The sequence below is a fragment of the Grus americana genome, chromosome 4, assembly GCF_028858705.1.
Source record: "Grus americana isolate bGruAme1 chromosome 4, bGruAme1.mat, whole genome shotgun sequence".
Classification (NCBI taxonomy): Eukaryota; Metazoa; Chordata; class Aves; order Gruiformes; family Gruidae; genus Grus; species Grus americana.
In genome coordinates, this window is record NC_072855.1 from 48,236,359 (window position 1) to 48,254,310 (window position 17,952).

At 40.0% G+C, this 17,952-nt stretch overlaps 1 protein-coding gene across 1 annotated transcript in view; it reads right to left on the reverse strand.

The window, feature by feature from the left end:
* Window positions 1–17,952, reverse strand: part of TRIM2 (tripartite motif containing 2) — a 130,703-nt gene that overhangs the window by 99,983 nt on the left and 12,768 nt on the right. The gene's annotated exons all lie outside the window — the stretch shown is intronic.

Here is a 17,952-nt window from a genome sequence, read left to right on the forward strand (position 1 = left end):
CTACAGTGTGGGAGCAGGGCCACCTGAGCTGGCAAGGATCTGCATACTGACTCATAAACCAGAAATGCTGGGGAGTTCAGTGCAGAAACACACAATCTGGCTCTGTGCATGGTCACTAATAAGCCATAGGGCTGTGCACAAGGCTGCACTCCACCGTGGCTTTTCCAAATCGAGGGTTCCTGAACTGTAGTCTACCCCAGAGAGTAGGCAGGCCCTACGTCTGGCCTCAGTCCCTGCACGGATCTTGCCTGAGTTCAGCCAAGGAAATAGTCATTATGGGGATTAAAACTAATCTGATTTCATCTAGCCTAGAACACACAGGAAACAGATCAAAGGTGGATTTATGCCTGAGTTTCTCATGGATTTCAATTTCAGTTAATGCTCCCAACTGCAGGCCTGCCTATTTCTTTCCTTGTTTTACTAGCAGAAATCATTGCCAAGGCTCTGGCAGCCAGGCCAGAAAATAGTGACAAACAGTGTAAACTGATCTGGCAGGCTTCATTAAGGGCAGATTAAGCAGTGACAGTCCCCAAGGTTTTTGCGATATGATTGCATGACATGGCCAATGAACTACTCACTCCCTAGGGTGAGAAGCAGAGATGATGTTCAGCTGCCTGGAGAGTGGAACATAGACTGCTCCGTAAAATTACATGTTATGACAACGTAAGATGCAAAGCACCACCTCTAAACAAGGTGCTTTACCTCAAATAAATTCTGTGAATAGCTAAATACAAATCTGTCTGTTCCTAAGAGGAATGAGTAATGTAGGAAAAAAAAATTAAAAAAAAAAAAATCAAGAGACCTGCAAAAGGCCAATGTAGGAACTCAACAGTCCAACCCAGTCAGGATGTCTTGCCTTTTTATCTATGCAAAGTCTCAGAGCCATAGCTCTCATCATTTAAGATTGCTTTTTCAAGAAATATTTGAGAATGCTCCCCCTTTTACTGGGTCAAGTTATTATTATATCAGAACATCAAGAATTCTCTGAGCTGTCTGTGCTCATGGCAAGGTTGTCTTGGACCTAAACCAGCCTCTTAGTTCTACTATCTACTTGTAACCTGATGATTTTCCTTGCTCTACAGGGTGGTGGATCTGTAAGTTTCTATCATCAAGACTGCATGATAACATTTCCTTTTTCAATCCAGACTACTCCATATGCTTCCAGATTTTCTCTTATATCACCAGACCAAATAAATTGATCCTACCTGAAATGTTGCCACTTAACATTGTATTACTTAACTCTTTCTGTACCCATTCTATCCAAATAATATGCATATGAAACCAAATACTTTTAAACTGGAAAAAAAAAAAAAACCAACAAACCCTATAACATCAAAAGAAGAACATTAGCCAGCAATCTTGATTTGATTTGTAGGTGCAGAATGGATAGTGTAAAAAGAAGCTGCACTGGGTCTATACAGGTACAGCACAGGAAGCTGCATTAAGATGACAACAAACAGAAGAGTAAAATTTGTCATTGATCATCTGAAATGACAGAGTTCTAGTAGCACAGAAGTGAAAGGTGAAAGCCTCATCTATGCCTCACTACTTTATCCAAAAAGGCAGGCAATTCAGATACATAACCATTAACAGTATAATTGAAAAGTGGGAAACAATTCTGCAAGCTTCCATAGACCAGAGGTTTTCTAATTCAGGTAGAAAATAATTCAAGTTTCCATATTTCTCTGCTAAGGTCTGGATTGCATCTATTGACATAAGTTTGGGAGAGAAAAAATGTGCTGTTGAATTTGTCTCATGCTCAGAGAGCACTGCAACCAAAAGGCATAGTACAGCTTCTTAGCTGTCTCAGGGATTCAGTGTCATGTGGAAGATCTTTTTTCAGTGCTACAGGTTCTGCCCTTAACAGCTATTAGTGATTTCAACCACATCCAGACATGTTTTAATGATGTTACATGTAGCAAAAAGCCTCTTGAACACAGTACATGCAGCGTCCTGTTTGCAGGGGTCTACCTGGCCTTTATTATTAAATAAAATTGTTTGGTTTGCTTACAGTTACTACAGGACAGGAGGTAAGAGACAGCGGGTGAAACTGAGGTGTTGCGATACACGTGAGAAGATGTATCCATAAAAGGGAAGTCAAACATAGTTTTATTTGGAAAACAAATAAGCAGCTGGTGGCACAATTTTGTCCTTGTCTTGCTCACCTTCCCTATTCTTCCTGCATTTTAGTACCTCAACCCCATCACCATAACCAGCATTCACTTTTAGCCTTCTTAGCCCAGGGAGCTCAGAAAAGAACAAGAAATTACCTTTAAGTCTCCTGCTTCATCAAGACAGCGCAGAGACACTTTGTCACCTGCTGTGACACCATTTCTGCCCTAGAAGTTCTGAACTGAAATGGATGTCTCCAGACTCCAGGGACATCCAGAGGGAACTTTCCACAAACAGCACTGCTTACTTGGAATGTCTTCATGTTTGTTAAATATGAGGAAACAAGTTAAAACACACAAACCAAAATTACCCACCAGAAGAATCATATTCCAATGTGACTAACACATTCAGCTAGTTAGATCCCTTTATGGCTTTACCTCCAATTTAAAATGAATTGAGTAACTTTCTGGGCGTCTGGGGTTTCCAAGTGGAATGGAAATGATGAAAGCACTTATTCAAAACACTTGTTAGCAATCTTTTCCAGCACTCCAGTCCAAACCAGCTATTTGAATGGATTACTCATAATTTAGGAACCACACACTATGCCATGCCTGAAAAAAATGAATTCCCAGAGATGATGAGAATGCTGCAGAAATCACTGCATTCCAAGATTGTTGGAAGAGGGAGGAAAGATCTATGATGATGTATGTTAGCAGTATCTCTTATCTCCTTTAGAGTTTGCAGAACTCCTTTTCCATGCACACAGAGTTCCATGATTTCTAGAAGCGAGAGGGCTCTAGATTGGTGGAAAGGAATGAAAGATGTGAGTCTGCTCCTACCATCATTTTCCCTAGATAATACAGAGATTTATTTAGACAGATCTCAGATAATCCCTGTGCTCGGAACTAATCTTTTCTTTTGACTCTAGGAGATACAAACTTCCTCCTGCTCCCAGGCTGAGCCTGAAACAAGGGAATAGAAAACAAACCCTTTTTTTTGCAGCATAATGCTCTCATATCCACCCCAGAAACAGGCTTTTGCCTTGACCTGCACATCTCTTTTTGGTAATATATCTCATTGTACCTTTCAATCTGAAGCCAGAGAACTGAAAAATACCACTACTTGTTTTGCCTTCTCCAAATACAGTCCTGCTGCAGTAGATGACATCCATAAGGGAATCCTCGGTAGAAAAGTGTGATAATGTGTGGCTTTCAACCACACTTTGGTTCCTGAAAGCAAGAAAATTTGGATGCAGTCCCGTGCTTGCTGTTTTCTTTTGGCTACTTCTATGCTGAGCCTGAAGGCTCTTCCTTGACTCTACAGGGTGCCTAATTCTGGTACCTGGGCTTAACCTGTAGGGACTAAGCACCATTCTTACAAGCACTGCAGAGCAGAACTGGAATCTTTGAAGTAGATACTACACATCTAAAACCAGAGCACTTGTGCTATAGGATCTCAAGTTCTTAGCCTTATTTCCACGCAGATTCACCGTAGCATCTCAGTGTGTACACTCGCTATATTATTCAAGGATACAAATACTCCATCACAGTCTTTGCACACACCGTGTGCAGCCATGTTCCTGCTTTCTCAGCTCAGTACCATATGCATCTAAATATTTCTGTGCTAGGATTATTAGATACCTAAATGATTCTACTTTGCTGAAGAACATCATGTATCCCTTGTGTAAAATAAGTTTTCCAGGTTCTGCTACAATCAGCAGTATGCCCGAGCAGACATCTGCTCTAACAGAATTTGTTACAGACAAAATGGGATTGAAATCCCATTGTTAACTAGTGAAAAAAAGCAGATAAATAGTTCCTTTTCTTTAGCATCAGCAGCTTATGTGCTTTGTATTACTAGAAAACAAAATGTGATGGGAAAAGCCCACATTTCTCAGGCAACAGCCAGTCTTAAATCTCTGTGCATTTAGTGCGTGGTGACTTCTCTCCTTTTAAGTTAAGGAAACTCTGCTACTCTTTTCCACAGAAGCACCATTTTCTTGCTATGAACTATTTGCACCTCACTAAAAAATACTTGGAGATTAACATTATACTAATCAATAGTCAGGCCTAAATAAACTTGCTGCTTTATATCAATTATTGCTTTTAGAGACTTTATTGAAAACATCAGAGATGGTGAGAAGGACATTTTCACTTCATGCTCTCTCAATACCCTAAAGCCTTTCATTAAGCCCTTCTCTACAGATGTCCATCCTGGCCCCAACTGGCTCGATAGCTGCACTACAGCAAATTAAACGTGACCATCATGGCGACATTCAGAATTACTGACTACCAGAGAAGATCATGGACATAACCACTGCCTGACAAACAACTGGTTGTTGTGTTCTCATCTACAGATTCTCACCCTCCTTTTGTTGCCATATCCTTTTCTATAAATGCTAACAATGGATGCATAGCTATTGCTCTGTGTTGCTGGGCCACTTGGAATAGAAATTTTGCTACCATCTTTTGACTGTAAGGAGAACTACACCTTTAGAGAGTCTCCTTTCTGTATTAAGTCACTGCAGGAAGTAAATCTTCTTTAATTCACTGAATGAAACATGTAAATATTTAAATTTAAATATTTAAATAAAACATCCATTTAAATACGGAGACACAAGATCAACAGTGTAGACTATGAGCTGAGTCCTTTACAAAAAACAATTTGGTTTGAACTATCCATAAGAAGGCCCATAATTTTGGGCAATCACAGTACACACAAGAAAAAAACATCAACAGTCTTAAATGTGCCAGCCACATCTATTTCACATGTCCTAGTAAACTGTTTGGAAGCAGCTCCACTATTACAGCTCCATGTTTCCTCTGGCACTCCCAGTCTGTATGACTACAATAGTGCTCAGTTCTTGGGCAGATCAGTACAGATTGTAGTTGGTATTAATTACAGACTCTTTTGATTTTCAATGAGTAGTTTATATCTAGATCAATTCAGAAGTGATGGACAGTACCACTTTCTGAAATGTACAGTGATCTATACAAAACTATTTCAGTTCCTAGGGAGAAGGTATCTCACAGAATTACAGTCAACTGTCCTTATTGGAAGTCTTAGCACCAAGGATTCTTCCTCTTCTATGTCTAAACAAAGTTCTTCTGAAACAACTACACTGTGCTCATACACAAAATTGTTATATTTTGAAACCATGTTAAAACATAAGACTGACATTTTTAGGCAACTGCAGATGAATCTCATGTATTTATAAAAGGCAAATTCCAAAGCACTGCAAATAGGCGAATATATTTTAAACCCAAAGTAACATGTAAAAATGTACACTGTCCATTTGACATTAAAAACAACTTTGGGAGTGGGGTGTTTAGCAACATTCCTCTGCATACCAACAAAGGTTCTGCTGGATATCTGACAACAGAAACACGGGTTTAATAGCCTGTAATCTCACAACGGTATTTTTGCCAATCCCTGAAAATAAACCACTGGCATTTTGGGTGTGCATTATGGCGTGTGTGGTTTAGTAGTGCTTTACCACTGTATAAATTCAGGTCAAAATCTTGGTTTCAGTGAAGTCAATGGGATATTTGCTAGAGGCCTCAGTGGAGTTGGGCTTTCATCCACAATATTTAAGAAGTGAGTCTATGGTCTGAAGAAGAGCAAAGGAGAAAGTAAAAAAGTTTTGGGGTTTTTTTTCCATTGCAAATAAAAAAAGTTACAATAAACACTAATGGGTAAATTCTAAGTACTACAGTACTGTAGTACAGTACTACAGTAGCTAACTCCTTTCACACTAGAAAAACAGTGCACAGACTTAACTTTTATACCTGCTGGATGGAGAGAATGCTTTACTGCTGAATAATTAAAAAAAATTAATCACATTTTATCCAAAAAACCTTTGTCTACTCCCCTACTCCTCAGCAGCAATGAAAGCAATCCTCTCCTGCCCCCTGACTCCCTTATGTTATGTTGAATCTACTTTTATCCTGGGAATGTTTAAGTAGAGCAGTTTTTCTGTCTCTGGTAACAATGTTTCTGTACTTGTACACTACACCTAAAAAGTGGATGCAATAGTAAATCCTTTTCATCCCTTTTTGTCTGCTAGTTCAGAAAATAACTTGTCATTGTATCTCTCAAGGCTTGGGAACCCTTGATCTCAAATCCACTGTTTCACCAAAGACGCTGGTTATTGGCATGACGAGCCTCACAAATTGGTAATGTACCTAACTTCTGTTCTCTTTTACATGCTTTTACACCGTATTAGTGCTGATTATATGGATGTGGCTTTGTGAAAAGCTACGTCCTGAGGTTTGAGCATCATCAATCAGCTGAAAGAATGTTTATCTCACAATGAGCTAATGATTTGTTTGTAGTCCAGCGAAGCAAGCAGCCTGTATGCCATCTGGAAAGGAGATGACTGTCTAGCTCACATCTGAAATATATCAGCATTCCTACAGTAAGGTGAACTGTCACTTATCCTGTACAAGAATATTGAAACCGACCTCTAAGATAAAGTGATGAATTACAGGAAAACATGAAGAGAAAGAGAGGGAATGCTTGAATCTGAACAGAATTCCAAGAAAAGTTTGGCCAGTTACCATATACAAGTAACCCCTAAACAGAGGGTTTTTTCAGTGACGTTTAAATCCAAAGCAGTGGATTTTGTCCAAGAACTGGATCCCAGCTATAAAGCAGCAAAGTATTCTGACTGCTTGTTAGCTGAAGATGAGCTAAAATACAGGTAGATATAAATATTAGCTTTTATTTCTTTTGGCCTGTCTCTGCACCTACTAACTTTGCTGTCTATATTTGGCTTATGTAAATAAACTATCCTTCCACTTTTATCTTATGGGGGATTTTGGGTTAGCTGGCAATAAATAAAACATTCTGCTCTGATGGGTGTGGACGATCATTAAGACACAGGTATTGGACCCATTTTCAAGGTGTCAGTACCCCACCACAAGTAAACATACAGAATAAAGAAAAAGTGAGGAGAACCTCCTTTTTCTAAGCTGTTCTGCCTGGCTGGGAAGCTGGCAGTACAGAGTATCACTGTGGAGGAAATGTCATCCCCACCGATTAACATCAGCTGGAGATATCCCAGCATGCAAGAGACCTGTGGGGAGAATGCCAAGACCTAGGTTATCACCCAGACCTCTTAAATGATTCATGTTTTAGTACTCTATCTGGGACAGGAAGCACTGAGCAAGAACCTGATACATACACGTATATTCCTGAACTGCATCAGAAATGTTTTGAATGTCCCCTGGTATTGAATGTTCCTGTTGCTTGTCTGGCAATGACAAGAGATACTTCTCCCTCTGAAAAAGTAGTCAGCGAGCACAAGTCCAGTGTATGACAGGAGTGCAATGCAGGCATAAATTTCCCATGCTTCCCCTCTTTGGGGGAATTATTAGCTTGCTTATCATCACTGTTCTTTCCTAAGATTATCAATACAACACAAAGATCTAGACAAATGGAAAAACAAAGGTTTGAAAAGTTATGTATGATGGGGTTCATGAGTTGTAGTTATGTATGTACTCTGTATCACGTTTGATTAGAGAATTCTAACAATTTTGGACTTTCCATTTACAGTACTCAACAGAAATATTTGTGGTGACATTCCAAATGTTCAGAATGTAGATTCCTTCCTATTTCACTGGGAACTTTGAATTAGACCCCTACTGAAAGACCAATCCAAACAAAATAAAAACCATTTGCATAGAAAACTGATCCACAAATTAGCAGTGTTCAGTGCACGGGCAATGCAGTATTTCATTATTTTTCATTTTCAAAGAAATAATTTCTATGTGGTCAATTACTGGCTACAAGTGAATTCTGAGATTTCTCTGCACGCCACAGCATGAAACTGATGATCTACATTTGATCCTAAATGCCTGGCAGGACTATCTTCTGATATGCCTTTGTCTCTCACCCTATTTTTCTTCAAAAACTCAGGCTTCTTTTTGAAATGCGCCTGCTTTATACATATGTTTTCAAGCTTTTATTCTATACCAAAAATACCTGGAAAACAAGATGACAGACAGCACGAGAAAAAAAAAGCTATAGAGTTATTTCATAGAATCATAGAATGCCCTGGATTGAAGGGAACTTAAAGATCATCTAGTTCCAACCCCTCTGCCATAGGCAGGGGCATCTTATACTAGACCATCCAACCTAGCCTTGAACGCTTCCAAGGATGCGGCAGCCACAACTTCACTGGGCAACCTGTTCCAGTGTCTCACCACCCTCATTGTTAAAAAAATTTCTTCCTAATATCTAATCTAAGTCTATTCTCCTTCAGCTTAAGGCCATTACCCCTTGTCCTATCACTCCATGCCCTTGTAAACAGTCCCTCTCCAGCTTTCCTGTAGGCCCCTTCAGGTACTGGGAGGCTGCTGTAAGGTCTCCCTGGAGCCTTCTCTTCTCCAGGCTGAACAACCCCAACTCTCTCAGCCTGTCCTCATAGGAGAGGTGCTCCAGCCCTCTGATCATCTCCATGGCCCTCCCCTGGACTCGCTCCAACAGCTCCATGTCTTTCTTGTACTCAGGGGCCTCAGATCTAGATGCAATACTCCAGGTGAGGTGTCATGAGAGTGGAGTAGAGGGGCAGAATCACCTCCCTTGACCTGCTGGTCATGCTGCTTTTGACGCAGCCCAGGACACGGTTGGCTGTCTGGGCTGCAAGCGCACACTGCCAGCTCATGCTGAGCTTCTTATCAATCAATACCCCCAAGTCCCTCTCCTCAGGACTGCTCCCAATCCATTCTTCACCCAGCCTCTAGTAGTGCTTGGGATTGCCCCGAATCATGTGCAGGACCTTGCACTTGGCCTTGCTGAACTTCATGCGGTTCACACGGGCCCACCTGTCAAGCCTGTCAAGGTCCTTCTGGACCTTTAAAAAAGTCAGGGTTGGTAGCATATTCTGGAAAATGCCAAAGGGTTTGTGGAATAAATTCCATTTGGTAAGTTCAGAGATGAAAGAATCCAGCTGCTTTCAAACACCAAATGCATCACTAAAAAGTCCCTAAAATTGCAGGAACATCTTAAATCAATTACACATATCATCCTCCCACACAAAACAAGAACAGCAGCAACAAAAGAACCACAAAACATCCCTATTTAGATAGACTTCAATGCTAGCTGAAGTATGTCTGTTCCAGGCAGTTTGTCAAAGAATATGCTTCTATACAACAAAGAGCATAGGGTTGAGGGATTTTATGATGCTTCAGGCTATTGAAAAGCTAGGCAAAGAGATGAAAGCAGTCATGCTGCTGAGGAACCTACGATAAGGAACCAGGCTGAGCCATATGATGATTGGAATTCTTTGCAAAAGCGTTTCTATCCAATTGATTACAGTCTGTCAATGACTGTATCGCTGAACAGGAGTTATCAGTTTAGGGCTTGATTCAACGTTCAGTGAAGTCAGTCATGACTTTCTACTACCTTTAAAAGGTCTTTGGATCAGATGCTAAAAGAATAAACCACATCTATTTATGTATCCTTTCTTCCAAGTTTGGGTACAACCTGTTCAACTCCTTCATGACATGTAGGGCACGTAAAATACATGGAAAACTACATGTGTCTAGCAAAACTGGAACTTGGAAGAACTTAAGACAGGGACTAGCTCTTTCATTGTAATAGGAGAAAATACTCATAGAGGAGTCTGCAGAAATGGCAGGAATAGTGCAGTTTTAATTCTAAAGAGAATCTATATTTTCAGGCTCTTGCTCCTTGTCATTGCTCTTTTAAGAGAATATCCACTGCCACAGGTTCCTAGCTCTGCTCCCCACAGCCACAGCCCCTTGGCAGAAGTTAATACCCTGCCCAATCCAACTACTGATGTGACTGCACTCCAAAACAGACTTGCAAAATTGGTTGGCCCTACTGAAATTTGAACATTTTTAAATGGACCATTTCAAAGATCTAGGTTTGAAGTCAAGCACACTAGCACAAGTGAGGGTAAGACAGCTTCCAGTAAACAAAGACAAATGAGCCACTGGAAGCTACTGACAGAATATTATCCTGGGACAACAGCCTGGATGTCCGAAAGGCCAACAAGGAGTCCTTACAGAAAGAGTCCTCCTTGTAGGCAACTAACACTCGAAGGTAACAATTGCATTAACTAAGAAGCAAAATGAATAAACTTTCTATTGAAAGTTCCTTTCATCTCTCCTTATCCCTTGATAATACTATAGTATCAATTATGAAGAGCTTTGAAACTCACATTTCAAGCTGGTACTTTCCGGCTAGTCTTTAAAAAGACAAACATTAAATCTAAGCAAAAGCAGTTCCATAACTTTGCAATATGATAAACATAAACTTTTCCATTTCTAAACATGCACACACAAAGAATGTAAAAAAGACTTGTGTTGAAATGGCTGGAGATAGAAGGCACAAATTTGGCAGGCAAGATGACTAAATAAGAAAAGCCTTCACATTTTCCAATTAAAGTGGGATTTGCTTTGACTGATCTGCTGCAAATCAGTCTTTTTGTCCTTTATCAAGTGTTTTCCCTCAGCTTGAAAGGAAGCAGCTAAGGAACATCATGCTGTGCTTGTATACAATTAATTTAGCCAAGCACTGAAACATTCAGAGAAGAAACAGAACAGCCCTGTCTGTGATATGTAGATTTTTGTACTGTGCTTACACAGCGCTCAACATCCAGTATGGTAAAAGCACTGTAGCTTCCAAGATCTGTGTATTATATCCTATTTACGTATCACCTCCCCAGTCTCTGTAAAATACCTGAATGAATTACAAAAGCTGTAACATCACAGAAAGTTGTCTTCTATTCAGTAATCAATATAAGCAGTAGGGCTTCAATCCACAAAGGGGTGCCTATGTGCCGCTATGGGTCAAGCTGTTTATAATTAGGGTGAGAATCACCTCACTATACAGAGTCTGTGTAATGTCCTACACATTACCCCACCCCTGTGATTTTAGATGTCTGAAGATCTCCAAAGTGGTCTATTAGAGATTTCATCTTATACCTCCTTCTGCACATGACATGGTTTTTTCCAGTGCTATACTTATACTTGGCCTTTAATTTGCCAGCAACTGCTTTGTTAGGAAAAAAGTCTCACTTTTATCACTTTGTCACATGCTGTTGCTGAAACAGCATTACACTGATTCAACATCAATCTGACACAAAGCACCTTGTTGTTAACGATATTGAAGTAGCTTTAATTTTTTTTCCTGTAGATTCCTTTAGGTAATAATGAACTTTACTTTTGACGCTCTAGTCTTTATGGTGCTGGACATTTGTATGCAAATGGACAAGAGGCACAGCAGCAGAAAATGAGACTTTGTATTTTTTGATGTTGGTTGGACTGAATCTTCTCAGCATGTCTGTATAAGGTTGACTAAAAAGAGGCATTATCTTTATATCAATCAGATATGTCCCCTACAGGCAGACTATTTTCTACACTTCCAGGAATTTAGCTTCTTTGAGATTTTAAGTGCCAGTCTTGGGGCTGACTGAATACTATTTGCCAGCTGACACTAATTTTGATCTTCTCTAATTCACAATCATTCACAAATATTTCTCACTGTCGAGGAACAAGTTTTGTCCCTGTATACTTTTGCCAAACGGTTTGGTGGCCCATTTTGCAGATGCTGGTTGCTCATGAACATACCAGCTATTGACTATTTGAGTTATGTGTATGCTTTTCATCCATTGCCTTTTTTGCTTAGTGGGTGGCTGAAACTTTCATGGAAAATAATCAATAGCAAACAACAGAGAATGGATTTCCATGACTAATCTTATGGGATTTGAAAACATCTCCCTGATTGTTCCACCATTGTACAAATATTAAATACTGGCCAATAGCAGAGCCACCACAGTCATCAAGCGTGTTGAATTAAAATGATTAAATTGTTATATTTACAAGAGTTTAAATATACAAAGGAAGATGGTTATGACCCACCCTCTCCTCATATTGCAAGCTTTTCTGTAGCTATGAGCGCAGAATACACACTAATCTCACAGAAGGACAACGGAAACTCTAAAGGCACACCAGAATAAATATCAAGAGCTAGGCACAATGATGGGTAACATGCCATCAAAAAGGAGTGCACCAACAGGACTTGAACACAGAGTGCATCAGGTATCTGGCACAGCTGATCTATCTCAATCTGCTAAAGGTCTCTAGATCTCCAAAGCATTGAGAGTGAACTTCATTTATCAGAACTAGAGAGAAATGATGGCACAGGATGGTCAGGGGTACAAATCCTAACCTATGTCAACATAAAATGGAGCATCCTACTGTTACTCCAGGTCAAGAGCTAGCACTCCGTGCTCCCAGTCCAGTCAGATAATATGTATAAAAAAACATGTGAGTAGTCCCCTTACTTACAATACCTATACCATTCACAGAGGGATGAGTGCCTGGCTACAGCAAAGCTTTGGGTGAGGTTACTGATCACGGGCCTCACAGAGTTTGCATTAAAGCTGCTTTAGTACTAGGAATCTCACAGTATGAATACTTGCTACTATCAGGCTAAAGACAAAGCACCTATTCAGAGACTTTCATTCACCCATTTTAAAAGGGTTTACAAGGGTAGCTGATAAGAATTGGCTGCACTTAGCTACCGAGGCACTACAGAAATAGACTTCCCCCCCCCCCCAAAAATGGCTTCTTCTTTGAGTGTCCAAATGTTTCTGTTCAGGGTTAAGCTAAACCTATTGAAAAGACTGAGTATTGGACGTAGTGGTGTTCCTCTGAACAATCCTGTTATCACAGCAGGCATTTAGCACTTCTGAAAATGTTACCAGAGCCTGAAGATTAACACTTCAAGCTAAATACCCAGACCTGAAGAACACTTTTAATACATAGTCCTATGTCACTAAGACAACAGTCACATAGCAAGTCAGTGGTAGTCAAACTCCATTAATTCTCAAAGATGTTTCTCCTTCAGAGCAAGTGTAAATATGAGTAAATGAAACAAGCTATACCACATTGCTTAATTCTTCAAGAATAATTTGCATGTGGAAAACTACTCAATAGAATGGCATATGTTGGCGTGACAATACATTAAAGATCTATTGTGTAGAAATAGAACAAGAATAATACACAAGGGGATTATTATGAGGACAGTACTCCAGAATCTCATCAAATGTGGTTTGTTAGAAATAGGAACAAGTAACACTTTCTCTAACTTGGTTGAACTTGCAGCAATGATGCTTAAAGCTACTAATAAAATTTTCCAAAGACCTGAAACAAAAGCTGCTTTTGTTGTACTCCTCTCTTTGTAACTTTTTCAGGAATATTTTAGGCCTAGAAAATTTACCAATTTTGACTGATGGGTTTTATTTTGTCTGCATTCTTTGTCACCCTGTTTATATATTCTTTCAATCATCGAAGAACTTCTGTTTTGCTCTCTGATCCTTTTATTTTCTTTGGGCTTCAAAAATAATAATTTATAAACAAGATAAAAAGACACAGGGTGATGGTTTTCTACTTTCAAGAACAGGGATAAATGTTTTGAGTGGGGATATAAGAATTAACACATACTGAGAAGATAAAGAACTCAGAATAACAGCTGAAGTTCTCCAGTGGCACATACGTAAGCTGCTTTGCATAAATCAGATGCATTACTGAGTTTGGGATAAGATACTTCAAGAAAAAGTAACCTTAAAAAGGTAAAACAAATACACACCACTTACTATATTCATGAAGGACTAGACTGGAGCTTTACCCCGTTTACTTAAAACACAATTAAGTTATATTCAAAGTCTTGCTCTGAAGAGATATTTTTAGAATCAATTATACTAAGAGCTTTGAGCTACCTGAAGATTAATCTTTTGGTCTCAGCAAAAACTTAGCTGAATAAAGCAACTCCTCTTCTATAAGAGATGTCATTCTTCAGCTAGAGACAGAGGAAATAATTTCCAAAAATGTCCTTTTTATGACCTTCACTGGGTTAGAGGATAAAATGATCATCTGACTGTATTCTTGCTCCTGCCAGCAAAAATTAGACTGCCCAGATTATGTTTTCCATTTAAAGTGAATGAAGGCTTTCAGGAGCTCAGTTTTCCCCTCAGTAGTCAGCCCTGCTAAAATGGGGTGTTTTCTTTTGGCACACAGTTTCTTAGCAGTAGCCAGGACTAGTGAGACACAAAGCTCTGTCAGTGGGGAGAAAAGCAGTAGCAACTATGTATCTGCACTACAGTCCTGCACCTGACTGCCACTGATGTACACATGAAGGAAGAGTAATGACAACAGCATACGTTTCAGGTCTCAAACATTACTCAGACATGCAGGCCACGCTGAAGCTTGTGCTGCTTCAACAACAAGGTGACAACTACATTCAGCCTGCCTTAAGCCATCTGGGGCACCTCTTCTCTGTGTCACGCTGCAGGCATACCCATATCGAGAAAGCTAGACCTGCTAAAAATTAAAGTCCTTGGGTGGCAGGCTCTCTGGGCCATTCACCATATCGTCCAGTGGTAATGAAAATGTGAGACCCTTTGTAGAAAAGGCTATTAAAAAAATTACAGTACTTTAAACTTCTCAGTGATTTTTCTACCCAGGAAAGGAATATATAAGTATCTTAGCATAATAATCATCAACCAACTTTCAATAGAATAAGCCTTAAAATTAACTCTAAATGTGTGTAGTTTGTATTCTGTTTGAAAACCTATTTTTTCCTTCTTCCAAAGAGCTTAATTTCCCTTGTCACCAGGGCTTCTGTTTTGCCTCAGGTTTGTCATAATGCTCAATTCTTCATAGTTTTGCATTTTTCTCCCCTAGGGGCATTCTTTTATCAGCTCAGCAAGACCTTTTTCATTATATATTCTCTTTTTTGCTCTTTTTTTCTCTCAGGCCTTCTCTCTTGCATGCTCATAGTTACTACATATGACCATGTTTTACATTTCCTAACTATTAATTTCCTAAGGTTTCTTTAATCCTATCTATTCCATTTCATAAGGAATACATCCATATTGCTTGCTTCTCTCCCTCAGGCATTCTTCTTCACCTCCATGCAGTTGTCATGTTGTTCCCTCTCTCTTTTTCTTTCGGTCTTTTTTCCTCTTCAGCCTTATATCACCTTCCTTTGCTCCTATCAATATCAAACTGATAAATAGTTTCTGAAGTCCACAGACCGTGGACAGCAGGGCAGTACCCATTTCTTTGAAGTTACCATCCATTCAAGAAAGGGGCTATCACTGTCCTTCCCTAGTGAGAACTGACTCACATTAAAGCCCAAGAATTCTGTCTCACAGCTGTTTGAGATCAAGAAGATGCCACTGTGGATGCAACCTGCTCTTAGGAGATAAGAAACCAGGGATTACAACATTTCATCAATACTGATCCTGTACTGAACAACTGCACTTGAAAAATTCCATTCTGATTGATATAACTTGGGTGACCACAAATTTTATTTGCTTCAAAAGCCTAACCTTAGACCTGTGAGGAGTCATTAGCTATGGCGGTGTGACAGCAGTCATATCCAGACTAGCTTCTGAACAGGTGAGGGAGCAGCAGGTGTAAAATCCAGTAGGTCTCACTTGGAAGAGCGAAGATGTCAGGTCAGAACTCATAACAGGTGAAGGGGAAAAACTGGAAAATCGGCTTCTACAGGTAGAACTAACTTAAATACTATTGCAACCTCAGATATCCATTAGTCCCAGAGAATTTCAAGAATTAGAAGGTGCCATAAGTGAACTGTAACTATTAACCCCAACGACAGGCATACATACCTTTTCCTCTACCCACGTTTATCCAAACAAATCAGCATGCAAGCACACATTAGATGGGAAATTCTCTCAAGAGCACAGAAGGAGGTTTACAACCTCTGACTTCCCAGGCCAGGGCAGGTGCAGAGGACACTCACCATTAGGTGTGAGCTGCTGGCCTCAGCTTGACTGGGCAGGACAGGAAAAGGGAGATGCTATCAAGCAGAGGCAGTGAATCTCTTCAGACAATGGTAGCCCGTAGGAGCAGCAGTTTTAAAAAGACAGGTCATGAGCTGGCTGTGATCTTAACATTTGGTCCTAATGAGCTGCACTGAACTTTCTCCAGCTCAGTTGTGCTTAAAGCTGTTTTTCTGGACCAAGGCTGCTGTCCTGGTCTAATTACTGTAATAATTCCACATTCCCAGGCCTTGTATAATTAACTTGGGTTTGTGGGTTTGCAGAGAAGACCGCTATTAAAACAAAACTAAGTTGGTTAGTGGTAGCAGTAGTGTTTGCATTACTGCAGCACCTCTAAAACCTAGTCATGGCTCAGGATTCTAGTGTCCAGAGGCTGTACTGAGGAGAATGAAGAAACATAATAGAGTACGCATTATACATCACAAGATGGAAGCACTGCATTCCAGCTTGGCAATATGGCTCAGCATCTCACATTTGGTTCTTTGTGGACACTTGATTTCCCGTTGCCCAGTGAATACTAGCCTGGGGACCAACCCACAACACTGAAATATTACTCATCATCTATTCAGATATGAAGCCACTTTCCTCAGGGCAGGGCCTGCTGCAGGGAGAGCGAGTGACTACTGTAGGTACTCACATGCTTCCCATCAGAGCAATACTGAAGCAGCTCTCTGTCCCTTAAGTACTCATCATTGCGATGGTAGAGAGGTGCCTAGGTCTTGAAAGACAAAGCACCTTGGCCAAGGTGACACCAAAAAAAAAAAGTCTGTGGCAAAGCAGGAACTGAATTCACATTTTCCTGGTGGCCACACGGCTTAGAGTCTACTATTCTCTAAACAACCTTTCCTTACATCACACTAGGTTTGCATGCCATATTAAAAGCTAAGATGCAAATGTTTAGACAGCACATCTAATTTCTTCCTTTTTAAAAAGGCAAGTGTAAGGTAGTGGTATGGTCCCCCAAAAAATTTGGAATTTCCTTTTTATTTTAAAATAAGCCAACAAGTTTTAAGCTTTTTTGGAGAAGAAAAAAAAAAGGTAAAATTCAAAGGCCATGAACACTGCAGGGTTTCATAGCTTTAGAGAAGGACTGAAAACTATCAGTGTAAAGTCTTAAGGCCTCTCCATTTTCTTAATTGTTTCATCTAAAAGAGTTACACCATTTCCCAAGTACCTGCTATATAATCATATTTGCACTTGCACTGACTTTCCTACACATTTCTTACATAGCAAGCAAAATTTTATTAACCACATTTGAAGAACAGCTGAAACCCAAAGAGAATAAATGAAACTTCACACAGCAAGTGGTCTGAGGCTGCAAGACGACAACCCAGCATTACAGAAACATCACATGGGCCCTCTGGTTCCTGTGCTGTATTTTTCGCTTGGCATGACAGCAGTGGGGACCATGTGCATGGTCTGCTGGGAGATGAACAGTCACGGCTAGGCAGCAAGTCTCTCAGCAAATACACCAAGAAGCAGTTTTACGCAGCCAGAAAAATGTCACTTGAAAACCAGAAAGGGAAGAGGTGGTTTGAAAGCCACCGAAATACTCCATTCACAATGATGAGCCCGTAACCTGAATTTTCAATTGTTACAAGTATCTGTTCTTTTACATTTAGATAGAAGTGGTCTCTGAGCTGAGACTCTGTCCCAGAGGAATAAGTATTAGGTGAGGCTGGAGGACTAAATGGTAGTGAGTTGGCCCACTTAGGTCTTCATTTAAGGGAGTATTTGGTACAAACCAAAGTTTGGTTTCAGTCTGATCCCAAATTTTGGGTTTTGAATTTTTGCTCTCCCTGCACATAGTCTTTCCATTCAGCTCAATTTTTTCCTCTCACTTTCCAATCCTACACTCAAACATTTAACCTCTCTTCTTTGTCCAGGTGCACTTGTCTTTGCTTTCTCACTTTGGCCCCACCTACACTCCCCTCTCCACCATTTTTGTTTGCAGTCTCTAGAAAAGAAACATTCTAAATTAAAATTTTGGTGAAGATTTC